The sequence below is a fragment of the Eulemur rufifrons genome, chromosome 8 (genome assembly GCF_041146395.1).
Source record: "Eulemur rufifrons isolate Redbay chromosome 8, OSU_ERuf_1, whole genome shotgun sequence".
In the NCBI taxonomy this organism is placed as follows: Eukaryota; Metazoa; Chordata; class Mammalia; order Primates; family Lemuridae; genus Eulemur; species Eulemur rufifrons.
Window position 1 is genome coordinate 20,876,572 of NC_090990.1, and position 11,433 is coordinate 20,888,004.

An 11,433-nucleotide genomic window follows, 5' to 3' on the forward strand; every position below is an offset into this window, starting at 1 on the left:
TTAACTATTAAACATATTGCAAGAAAGGAAGGGACTATAAAGCACCTGCAAAATTCCCAGAGACGCCCAGCTTTGTCTGAAGCTGAGCACCCTTGCAACGCCAAGCTTCTAACAGAGAGCAGACAGGACCTGCCACAAAGCCCCGCCCTCCTTGGAGAGCGTGTGTTAGGATTGGACACCTCCGCAGCCCATCATTTCCACCCCCTGGAGAGGTTATAAAAAGTCTCTAAGCTCCTGCCCCTTAGCAGGAGTTGCTCTATTGGACCCACAAAACTTGGCTGCTGGATTTGATCCAACCTTTCTTCGCTTGTCAGTGAGACCAAGGGGACTCTGCCAGTTTGGGGTTCCTGGGGGGCCCAGCCAATCCCTTCTCCACTTCATTTTCAAGCCTGTTTCTTTTTCTTCTTAGGCCTTGCTTTGACCTGACCTCACAGAAAGGTGACATGGTGCGGCGATTAAGAACTTGAGTTCCACAAGCTCATGCCCTGGGTTCAAATCCTGGCACTTTCTGGCTGTGTGGCCAGAGCAAGGAGAGAAGCCCTGCCTTGTCTGAGATCCACAAGGCCAGAGCAGGGGGACTGCAGCTCAGGAGAGCAGGGGCCGCAGGAGACCGAGCCCGTGCCGGGGAGTCCACACTGGGTTGTGCCGGGAAGCCACTTGAAGATTTCCTATCATAGTAAGTGACGGTCATTAATAACATTATGATTTGGCGCAACCAGAGCAAGTGTGCAGCCAGTTTCCAAGGAGAGGGACGAAATGCACTGATGGTGTGAGGGATAATTTTACATGCTCTATGGATGAACGTTTTTTATTTTTATAGTAATAAATTCATTTTAATGTGCATTATAAAAATATACATAACTGGGCCATGAATTCGGTGATTTTCCATTTATGGGAGTAATATAGTCTCATTTTAAAGCAGATACATTTAAATTAAAAAGCAGTAAGTCTATTTAAAGAAAATACTAAGGAAGCCGCAGCCTAGCAGCTTCCTAGGAAGCGCGCGGGTGTGGCAGACAGCCCTGGAGGCGGAGCGTTGGTTTGGGAACCCTGGGGCCTGGGAAATCCCAGCTCCCACCTAGCAGCTGTGTGACCTCAGACCAGGCACTTGGTCTCTCTGAGCTGTTGTTTCCACCTCTGCAAAACGGGGGAGCAGAAGTTGGCCCCGCAGGGCTGCCGTAAAGGTGAAATGAGGTCATGTGGGTGCATCTGTTTGTTTCCTCCCTCCCGGCCCCTTCCTGCTCCTGCATCTCAAGCACACTCAAGCTGCTGGGAGGAGGCCGAGCCGGGCTTCGGCCCCTGGTCTGTACGATCCTGAGTCCTGGGCTGATGACAAGGGCAGCCACTTCAGAGCAAGTGGCATCCGCCCGGCACTGTCTCCTCCCCGAAGCACCGGAGCTCTGATGGCGGCATTTGTTCCTCACGGGGTCACAGGCCTCCAGCACCTGCTGGTCCCTTGGCAGGGGCCTTCCCTGCGGAGGGCTTTCATCCCCGCCAAACTTCCTGAGGAGGGAAGGGCTGTTTTCCCAAAGGCCAGACCCTTTGGCCAAGGCCACTGTGGTAGGCAGAATAACCCCCACTCCCACTCCAAAAAATGTAGCCACGTCCTAATCCCTGGAACCTGTGCATACATTACCTTACGCATGGCAAAGGGGCTTTGCGGGTGTGATGAAATTAAGGGTTTGGAGATGGGGATTATCCGGGCAGGCCCAGTGTAATCAAAACGGTCCCGTAAGTGACCGGGGGAGGCAGGAACATCAGAGTCAGAGAGTGACTGGAAGAAGCAGCCATGAGCCAGGGAATGCAGGCAGCTTCTAGAAACCGGGGAAGGCCAGGGAACAAATTTTCCTCTAGAGGTTCCAAAAGGAACGCAGCCCTGCCAACACCCTGATTTCAGCCCAGCGAGACCCATTTCGGACTTCCGGACTCCAGAACCGTAAGAGACTAAGTGTGTGTTGTTTTAAGCCACAAATGCAGCCAATACAGCGGCTGGACTCAGTAGAGTCCACAGCGGAGCCTGCACCCCCTGCCGCTGGAACCCGAGTCCCCTCCGCGGGGACTGCAGCCCCATCCCCGCCAGTACAGCCCTCGACTTCCTCGCGGTGTGACCCTGCGCAAGCCGTGAACTACTCTGAGCCTCAGTTTCCTCCTGCACAAAGCGGGGACAATGACAACACCCGCTCCTTGTCTGTGAGGAGTAAGAAAATGCACATGCGGGTGGGAACAATGCACCGGCCCCTCGTTTGTACGCTCTGCTCTTTCCCATCACAGAGTATAAGCTGAGAGCGTCTCAGAATCACTCTTCACGCCTCCCTGCCGAGGCTGCAGCCCTTGAAAACTTCTCCGAGTTGACCCCCCAGCTCATCGAGACAAGGGGAGGAAATGTCCCGGCTTCCACATCCAAAGCAGGGCAGACACGAATCTGCTTGGAAAACTGCCCTTGTAAATGTGACTTCTGACAACGCAGCCTTCTAAGGAGCCCTGACTTCAGAGATGATTCCCGTATCCTGGAAAGTCATCTTTCATTCTGGAAAAGTCTGCCATTCTGGTTGCTTGTCCGATTTAATAATGTGTTGTCATGGTATATTAATATTTAAGCGGACGTCTCTGTTTCCTCAAAGGCAGAATTACTCGTGAGCGTCTTTGTTAAGTCAGAAGAACATTATTGGAACTTCCCTCTTCGCCCACATGCCTGGAGGCAAAAATAAAACCCACAGTTCTGTCAGGTTTCATATTTAAACAAAGGGTTTGGGAGTCTCGTGTCCTTTCAGTTAACCCAGATAAAGCACTTAGGAGGGTCTGGGTCGTGGAAAGGACTCCGCAGTGGGAGCTATTTTGATTGCGGTTACTACTGGGATTATTTCCGTAGTTAGTTAAGCCCTCCCTGGGCCAAGCCTCCCCCAGCCCCAGCCGGGAGAGGCCGGTAGCAGGGAGGTGTTGATGCATCTGCTCCTGGCAGACCCAGGAGGCAGTGTCTGCCGCAGATCACACAGCTGGCCCGCAACAGAACCAGAACACGGGCCCTGCTTGGGGACAGTTGCTGGGAGGCAGGCGCCAGCCAAGGGCAGCTCCAGGGATCTCTTCCCCCGAGGGGCTCCTGGGTGCCTTCTGCAGCTCGCCCAGGCTGGAGGTCAGCTTCCTGCCAGACCACCGGTCTGAAGTCCCACCTGGCTGCCCTCCTCGCCTCACTGCTGCTTTTGAGGTTTGGGGTTGGGACCTGCAGGGCCAAGGCCAAAGGCCAGAAAATATGGGAACCGACACAGCACCCCTCCCATGTTCTGTCCCCCAACCCGGCCTGCCCACCAGGGCCTGGGGCCTGCACGTGTGACCACAGGTCCCTCCCCTACTCCCCGGCTCTGTGGAGGGTCAGCCTGGCAAGGACAGGCCCACGGGCCTGGGGCCTGGGGACAGGCAGGCCCTGCAATGACCAGTCGGCCCGTCCAGTGGGCAGGCAGGGAACCCTGACCTGAGGCTGTCTGTCAGGGGTCCCTGGCTGCACCCAGGGGCACAGTGACACCATACACTAGTCTGCCACAGGCTCTCCAAGGCAACGGCACCAGCAGTCAGAAGGGGCAAGGGCTGTCAACACCCTAAAGAGCCATGCCAGTGCCCTGAGGCTGAATGTCAGCTAAGGACATTCCCCAGGGTTGGGTCCAGCATTTTGGACCTCGGGTGCAGCCAGTGCTGTCCCTGGGGAGCAGGACACAGGGGCCCCTCCCGGCTCCGGTCTGCCCTATAGCCTCACTGTGGGCTGTAGGGTGGGAACTGTCACACTGTGTCCAGGGTTGCTGCAAGGACGAGAGGGTAATCCCTGGAAAGGTCGGTCAGTCTCTGGCAGTGGCCCCCTCCTCCCAGCTGTTAACCCCACCCCCATGAAAGAACCTCAGAGATCCAGGCCCCCTAAGAAGTTGGCGGCTAAAACAGCACACCTGCCATTAACATCACAGCAAGAATTACCCCATTAGGGTATTTCCCCCAAATAGGGGCTTTTTATTTTAAAAAATAAAACAACAACCACCGCCAAACAAAAAAGTGATAGGCCCTGCTGAGGGCCAAGTCTAGGGCCAGGCCCTAGGAGACATTTAAAAAAAAAAAAAAAAAAAAAAAAAACAAGGCAGAGAACTACTATTTATGATTTCGCCAAGGTGCTAAGAAACCTGCAGTTTTCCTGATTTGAAAGGGACAGACTTCATAAACACATGCATTCTACCCATTGTCCTAATGCCCTTTGTCCTGCCGGAAATGCAGGTGCAATGTCTGGAGGCACAGCAGCCATTTGGGGAGCATGAGGACAAAAGCCTTACCCTAAGGCTACTGGAGGAGGGGACAGAAAGAGCCCAGGTCTCTGAGGCATCTTGCAGCCTCCCTATGCTCCTGAACCTCCTTCCTCTGGACATCTCAGAGTGTGAGGAAAAGAAACCCTGCCCAGGCCTCTGACTCCATCTGTTCAACGAGGGGCTTGGAGGTGCTCGGGACACGTCAGCGTATAGGCCAGACAAGGTCCCTGCTCTCACGAGTGAATGTGCCGGTGGCAGAGGCAGCACACAAGGACACACGCAGACAAGATCATCCCAGCAAGTGCTAATTCTCTGTCGCTTGGCTCGGCCACCTCCCTAGCCTGGCTTCTGGTCTTGACTGGAGCACAGACTTGCTGGGGGGCTTGGGATGGCCACTCCCCACCCCAACCATGGTCCTCCTGTCTGTAACATCAGGGAAGGGTCCAAGTCCCTGCTCTCGGAGGCCTGGCTCCCCTCTCAGCCCGGCCCCGGGGCCAGGCAGGTCACTCTGAGCAGCTGCGCCCAGCGGCTGGGCCCTCTCCAGCCTGCCTGGGCTGTTGCTGCCCCCAGATTCCTGCGCTGGGTAAACAGCTGGGCAGCCCGGCCAGCCAGCCAGGCCTCCTGACTGCAGCACTGTCAGGGCCGCCGATAAATCTCGAGCCAGTGTTGAAAGAGCCATCCAGCCGACTGCAGGCTGAGCCCACTTGTGAGCCAGGCCTCTGCTGCTGGGCACAGGGCAGGTTGGGAGGCCAGGATATGAGGGGCCACCCTACTACGGTCCTAGGGACACCGTCCCTGCTCTGGGGACCCCAGCTGCTGCTAGCCCCTGCCCAGGTCAGCCACAGAGCCTCAGCCCCCCTGCGTGGCACACATGCACGTGTGAACACACACAAGCACAGACACACACGCACCCCCTTGTACTCTACACATCTCAGACTGGCCCCTCTGAGCACGGACCCTCCGGTGTCCCCGTTGCCCAGCCGGAGCCACAGCATCAGCCTCCTCTCTCCTCACCTTCACTGCCCCTCCCCTCCGTCACCGAGCCCTGTGGGCTCTGCTTCCTTGTCACCTCCCATGTCTTTCTGTCTTTCTCCGTCCGCACCACCCAGATCCAGCCACCACCACCTCCCCTGGACTCAGTGTGGAGCGGGGCGGGGGGCAAAGGGAGAGGGAGGCCCTGGGCTGAGCAGGCTCCAGGGGCTGCTGCCTGGCCCACCCTGCTCCTCCCAGCAGGGACAGGGTCCTTCGGCCCAGAGGCTCGGAGGGCTGGGATCCGCTGTCAGAGCCGGGCCCCAGGGCCTCCGTCCTCTAAAGAGTAGGTGGTCTGGGCCACCAATTCAGAAAATACAGATATACAATTGAAACCTTTGACAAATGAGACGCAACCAGACAGGTATGTCTCCCACTAAGAGGTCACACTGCCCTGCAAGACACCTGGAGTCCCCCGCTGGCACTCGGGTGGTGCACCTGTTACAGCGCTCATGTGGAGACCCTGCAGCTCCGCACACACGGGCCTTATTGTCAAGGGCACCTGGTTCCGTTCCAGTGGCCTCCTCCAGGGGGACAGCGTGTGGAGCTCATCTGGCAGGTGACTGCATCGTTCACTTACTCATTTAACATCACGTATTTATGTGAGTGCCCACTAAGTGCCAGGCACTGTGCTAGGCCCTGGGAGTGAACAAGGCAAGGCCCTAAGCCAGACACGGTGGCATGTGCCTGTAGACTCACGTCCTCGGGAGGCTGAGGCAGGAGGATCACTAGAAACCAGGAGTTCAAGTCCAGCCTGGGCAATGTGGCAAGACACCCCCCTCCCCCGCCCCCCGCCGCACCCTCATTTCTGAAAAACAGACAAAAACCAGGCCCTGCCTGCAGGTACCGCCACCCGCACGGGGTGCCCACCGGATCCCAGCCCCACCCGCAGAAGTGGAGGAAAGGCCCCCTCTCACTCCCTGCCCGGTCAGGGCTCCCTCGGGGCTGGGCGAGGCTGGGGCCACAGGTGGCAGACCCAGTGACTCCTACCAAAACCGAGCTGGGGAGGCGGAGGCCAGGAACAGTCACAACACTAGTGATAGCGTCACAGGTCGGGTGGCAATACCAGCTCTTAGTAAAAGGCATACTGGAGATGACACTAGTGGGCTAAAAATAATAACCTCACTAGAGAGGTACCAGGTGGCGGGGAAATCCGCAGGCCCTGGCGAGCTGTGTGACCAAGGGCCAGTCTCGCCACCTCTCTGGGGCCCTGGTTTTCTCAACTGTAAAATGCAGGTAACAGTAGGTCGGCCCTTCTTGCAGAATTACTGTGAAGATCAAGATAACCATGAGGAAGTTGAACTAGATGGGTGGCCTCTGAGTGTCCCCATCCCTCCCCCAGCTTGTCACCCTCCCCTCTGCCTACTATACTTCCTAAAGGCTGATTCAGAACCAGCCCTGCCTAGCTCAAGAGTTCTCAGTGGCTCCCTACGTCCCGCAGGGTCCATTCTTTCACCGTTAGACAACCGAGCCTGGGGTTATTCCCGCTAATCAGGAGGGAAGCCAAGGCCTTCTCTGCGGCACAGCCCACAGGCAGCCCCTCTCCCAGGTGCCACAGAGCGGGCAGCCTGGAGGCCCAGGGCCCCCACACATACACTCGCCACCCACCAGGGCTGCCTTGGCCAAGAGGGCTTGGGGTACAAGGCCTGAGGATGTCACTGGTGCACCGGCCCCAGCCCCACCCCACTCCCCCCAACCCCTGGCACTGGAGGGAAACGAGGGGGCGTTTGTGGTTGGAGAAGCTATCTGATGTTGACACTTTCCACCCACCCGCCAGCTGCTTTGCTAAGCAACCAGCCTTGTGCTCCTGCCTGGGGAGGGGAGGGCGGGGAGCTGGGCCCTGCCCCAGAGGGAGGTCCCAGGGGTGGTAGTGACGGTGTCCAGGGAGACTGAGGGGGCAGCGGGGCAGCACACCCCGAGGGCTGGCCTTCCACACGCATCGTCTCATCCCGCCCTGTGGATGAGGTGCTGTTCTGCCCCCATTTCACAGACTAAGAAACTGAGGATTGCAGCAGAGAATCGGTTCACTGGACGTATGTTTAGGATTGGGGCTCCGGCATGAAAGCCTGTGAATGTTCCAGCAAACCACCTGACCTCTTGACGCTGCTCAGGACTGAGAATGCCGAGATATGTACAGGTGTAGGTCGCTGCCTCCTCTGCCTCCTGTCCAGCCCCGCAGGGACGCCCGGTCAGCCCATGAGCTCTTCTCTCTGTGGGGAAAGTAAGATCCTTGGTGCCCCCTTCTGAAAATTGATTTTTGAATAGATAACAAATGCACATGGTACAAAATTAAAAACATACAAAAAGATATACAATGAAAAATAAGTATCCATCCGGCCCCCAACAGCTACCCTGTTATTCTACCCTGGGGCAAAGAGCTACCTGTTTTGAGGCGTTTCTGTCCAGAGATTCATTTGCATATACAGCGTGTTCACATACCTACCCTTATCACAAAGGGTGGCCCACCTTATACATGTTACAAACTATGTGCTTTCCACTTAATGTGTTTGGGAATTGTGCCACGCCATTACATAAAGAATGTGCCCATTTCTTTCTTACAGCTGCATAGAACTCCTTTGAGTGGCTACTCCTAATTAAATAAGCTTTAACCGAGGAACATTAGATTGTTTCCAACCTTTTGCAGTTGCAAACACGATAGCAATAAACACCATTGTATATGCATCGTTTTCACATGTGTGTGTATGGTACATGAGTAAGTTAGATTCCCAAGTGTTATTACAAGGCTAACGGTACCAGAATTACAATTTTGATCAATACTGGCAAATTGCTCTTCATAGAGGTTGTACCAATTTATACTCCACCGGCAATGTAAGAGCGACGGTTTCCCATATCTTCGCTAACACCGTGAGTGTTGACACTATGATGGGTGAAGAATGGTTTGCATTGCCGTTCAATTCTTTTATAAGTAGTGTTAAGAATATTTTTATATTTAAGTATCATTTGTATTTTCTTTTCTAGAAACTGCCAGATCCTTTGCCCATTTTTTTCCTGGTTTTTGGTCTATGTCTTATTGATTCAAAGATGTTCTTTATATATTTATAAAGATATATTTTTTATATATATATATCTTTATAAATATATATATATTTAAAGAAATTCACCTTTTTCCTGTAAATAAGTTGCAAGAATCTTTTAACTTACTTCTAGGTTTTTTCATCATTATTTAAAGGCACTTGAATTTGTTGATAGTTTCATTTACAGTATCTGTTAAAGTGTCTGATTATAAAAACATTCCTCCATGTCTTTTAAATACTTTTATGCTGCTATCTTTGTATCATTCCCTCTTCGGAGTTACTTGTATGTCCTGGTTTGTGCAATTTTCAGGTCCTGACACGCTGTCTCTTCATCCTGTGCATGTGTCAGTCTGAAGTAGAGGCTCCCATAGGCAGGGCTGGAGCTGGCACAGAGTGAGGGTCCCTAAGTGTTTGCTTGTCCACTGGAGTGACCTGGGCCTCTGCCCTGGGTTACTGGAAGGGAAGGGGTGTAGCTCTCACGGCCAGGTGTTGTGCTGGGAAAAGCACCAAACTGGAAGTCAGCTCTGTGTTACTTGCTTTGTGTCCAGACTTACTCTCTGTGCCTCAGTTTACCCCTTTGTATTAATAAAATAAGAGAGCCTTCCCTTATGAACTTCAGAATGAGAAGTACAGATGCTCACTAATGCCCCTGCCTGCCCATCCAACTCCCTCCCACTGTGGAGCTGTTTATTCCTTCAGTCTGGAGGTTGGAGTTCAGCCTGGACTTGGGCAAGCAGGGAAGGCTTCCAGGAGAAGGTGGGCCTCCAATTTGGCCCTGACGTGCTGAGACCTGAATTTCTGATCCAGTCTGGGAACCAAGGATGAGAGGAAGGGAGTGTATTGAGCAGTTGTTCTGTTCCATACTCTCTTACCTTCCCTGCTTTAATCCTCACAACAGCCCAGTGATCCAGCAAGACTAGATTAATCCCATTTTACAGATGAGAAAACCAAGGCTTTGAGAGATTGAGCAACTTGCCCAGGATCCCACAGCCTAGATCCTAAGGCTGGGATTCAAACGCTGGCCTGGGATGAGCAGATGCCAGTTCTCAGCTTCTTCGAGGGCTGGAAGGGGCTGGGGGGCTGGAAGGGGCTGGGGAGGCTGGGTCAGGGCAGGGACAACGGTCAGTGGTTAGTGACCCTCCTTCGTGGTAGGAGGGAGGGTGGGGGAAGCAGCTGGAGTGGGAAGATAGGAGGCCCAGGCAAAAGGGCCCACAGATAAGGCAGGAGGTGGCAGGAGAGGGTGCGCACACCCCCAGCTGACGCCGTGCAGCTCCCGGCCTGGCTGGCCCCACTCCCTGCTTCTCAAGGCCGCGTCTCACGGCTGAGCCTCACAGCCCCCACCAGGACGCTTCCCTGGGTCCGCACGCTGCAGCCCCAGCCAGGCCCCCCTCTCTACCCGGGTCAGGTGCGGGAGACGGTGTGACAAGGTGAGACACAGCGGGTCTGTCCTCTGCCTCATGCCAGCTGCAGGTGAGAGCAATCCACAGGGTTGCAGGCGCTCAGGGCTTCCCGGGACCACACAGTCCTTTCTTCTTGTTGCCGCTTTACTTTGAGTGCCTTCGTGCAAAGCTCGTGCTCTCCACCTCTCCGCAGACCCCACCTCTCCCTATTGTCCCGCAACTGGTTGCATCGCGCATTTACCTTCTTTACCTGGCCCCTAAAGAATTTTGATCTTGAGGACCTGAATTAGTCAGGCAGATACACTGAAGGTCAAAGTTTGAAGTTTGCAAGGAGAGAGGACCTTTGAGATAAACGGGCGCAGGGCCCACCGCAGAACCAGAGCGAAACAGGACTAGAACTCAGGATCCGACTCCCCGTCCGGTGCTCACTGACCGGCCTTCTGCCACCCCCTAGAAGCCATGGGGAGAAGAGCAGAAACACCTGAAAGAAAAGAATGGAGAACACAGAAGAGTGTCTTTCTGATGGCCACCACGCACATTGTGACCCAAGGCAAGTCCCCGCCACCTCGGGGCCTCAGTTTCCCTACCCACACAGAAGGCTGAACCAACGACAAGTGCTCTTGTAAGCGCCTGAGTCCACCTCTCCCTCCCAGAGGCGGCGGGGGACAAGCCACGCGTTCCTCGGGCCTGTTCCACACGAGCTAATATTGACCCAGGGCTGTTGCCCTTGGCCGTGTGCAGGGGCTGTGTTTGCTCTGGCAGGACCCCAGCCTCGCCCGGGCCCCTCTGGGCCTCAGCTGTGCCGGCCAGGTCAGGGCGTGCCCCTCGTAGACTGAGGGGCAAGGCAGAAGCCACAGAGACTCAGGGCGCTCTCCCGTGCCTCCTTCACTTTCAAGCTTCTGGTGTGTCTTAAAAAAATAAGAACTGCCCAACCACAGTTATGAAATTTCTGGTCTTTTTTTAATGTGGTGTTTCATAAATAAACTCTTTTAACGCCCATGCAACATGCACGCACGCACACATACACACACACACAGACGATGCAATAGCTGTGTTCAGCCTCACTTGGAAATCAGATGGAAAGCCGAAAATTTGCCCCCACCTTGGAGAAAGGCTGACCCCAGGGTTGGGACAGGGAGGAACACGACAAGCCTCTTTTTATGCAAGAAAGTAAGGAAGTACTCCAAGAATGATGGGGACACCTCTGGGGACAAGGAAGCAGCAGGAAGGGGCTCCTGCTGGCCCCTTTTGAGCCTCAGGATAAATAATGATAGTGACATATGACCACCCAGTGAAAAAGACAGGAAACCGTCAGCTCATACTGCTGTGAATAAATGAGCAAGTGACGGAAGTGTGGGGAGGATGGGCTGTTCACACTGTCTCAGTGCACCTCCCCACGAACCTTTTTCTTACCAAGGGAACAGAGCGACGTGACAGCGGAGAAGCCTGCAGGCTGGACCCCACCAAGGGATCCAAGTGGACCTCACCAGTGACGGGCCAGTCAGACCACAAGGCACCTCGAGGAAGCAGCAGGGGGACCAGCGTGGCCCTGCGACTGTCCCGCCAAAGGTACTCGGCCCAAATCCAGCCAGGAGGACACAGAGCCCAGGAGAGGAGCCGCCTACAAAACAACCGGCCTGGGCTCCCCAACGGAGCGAAGGGCATGAAAGTTAGGGAGCAGTGAGCGATTGT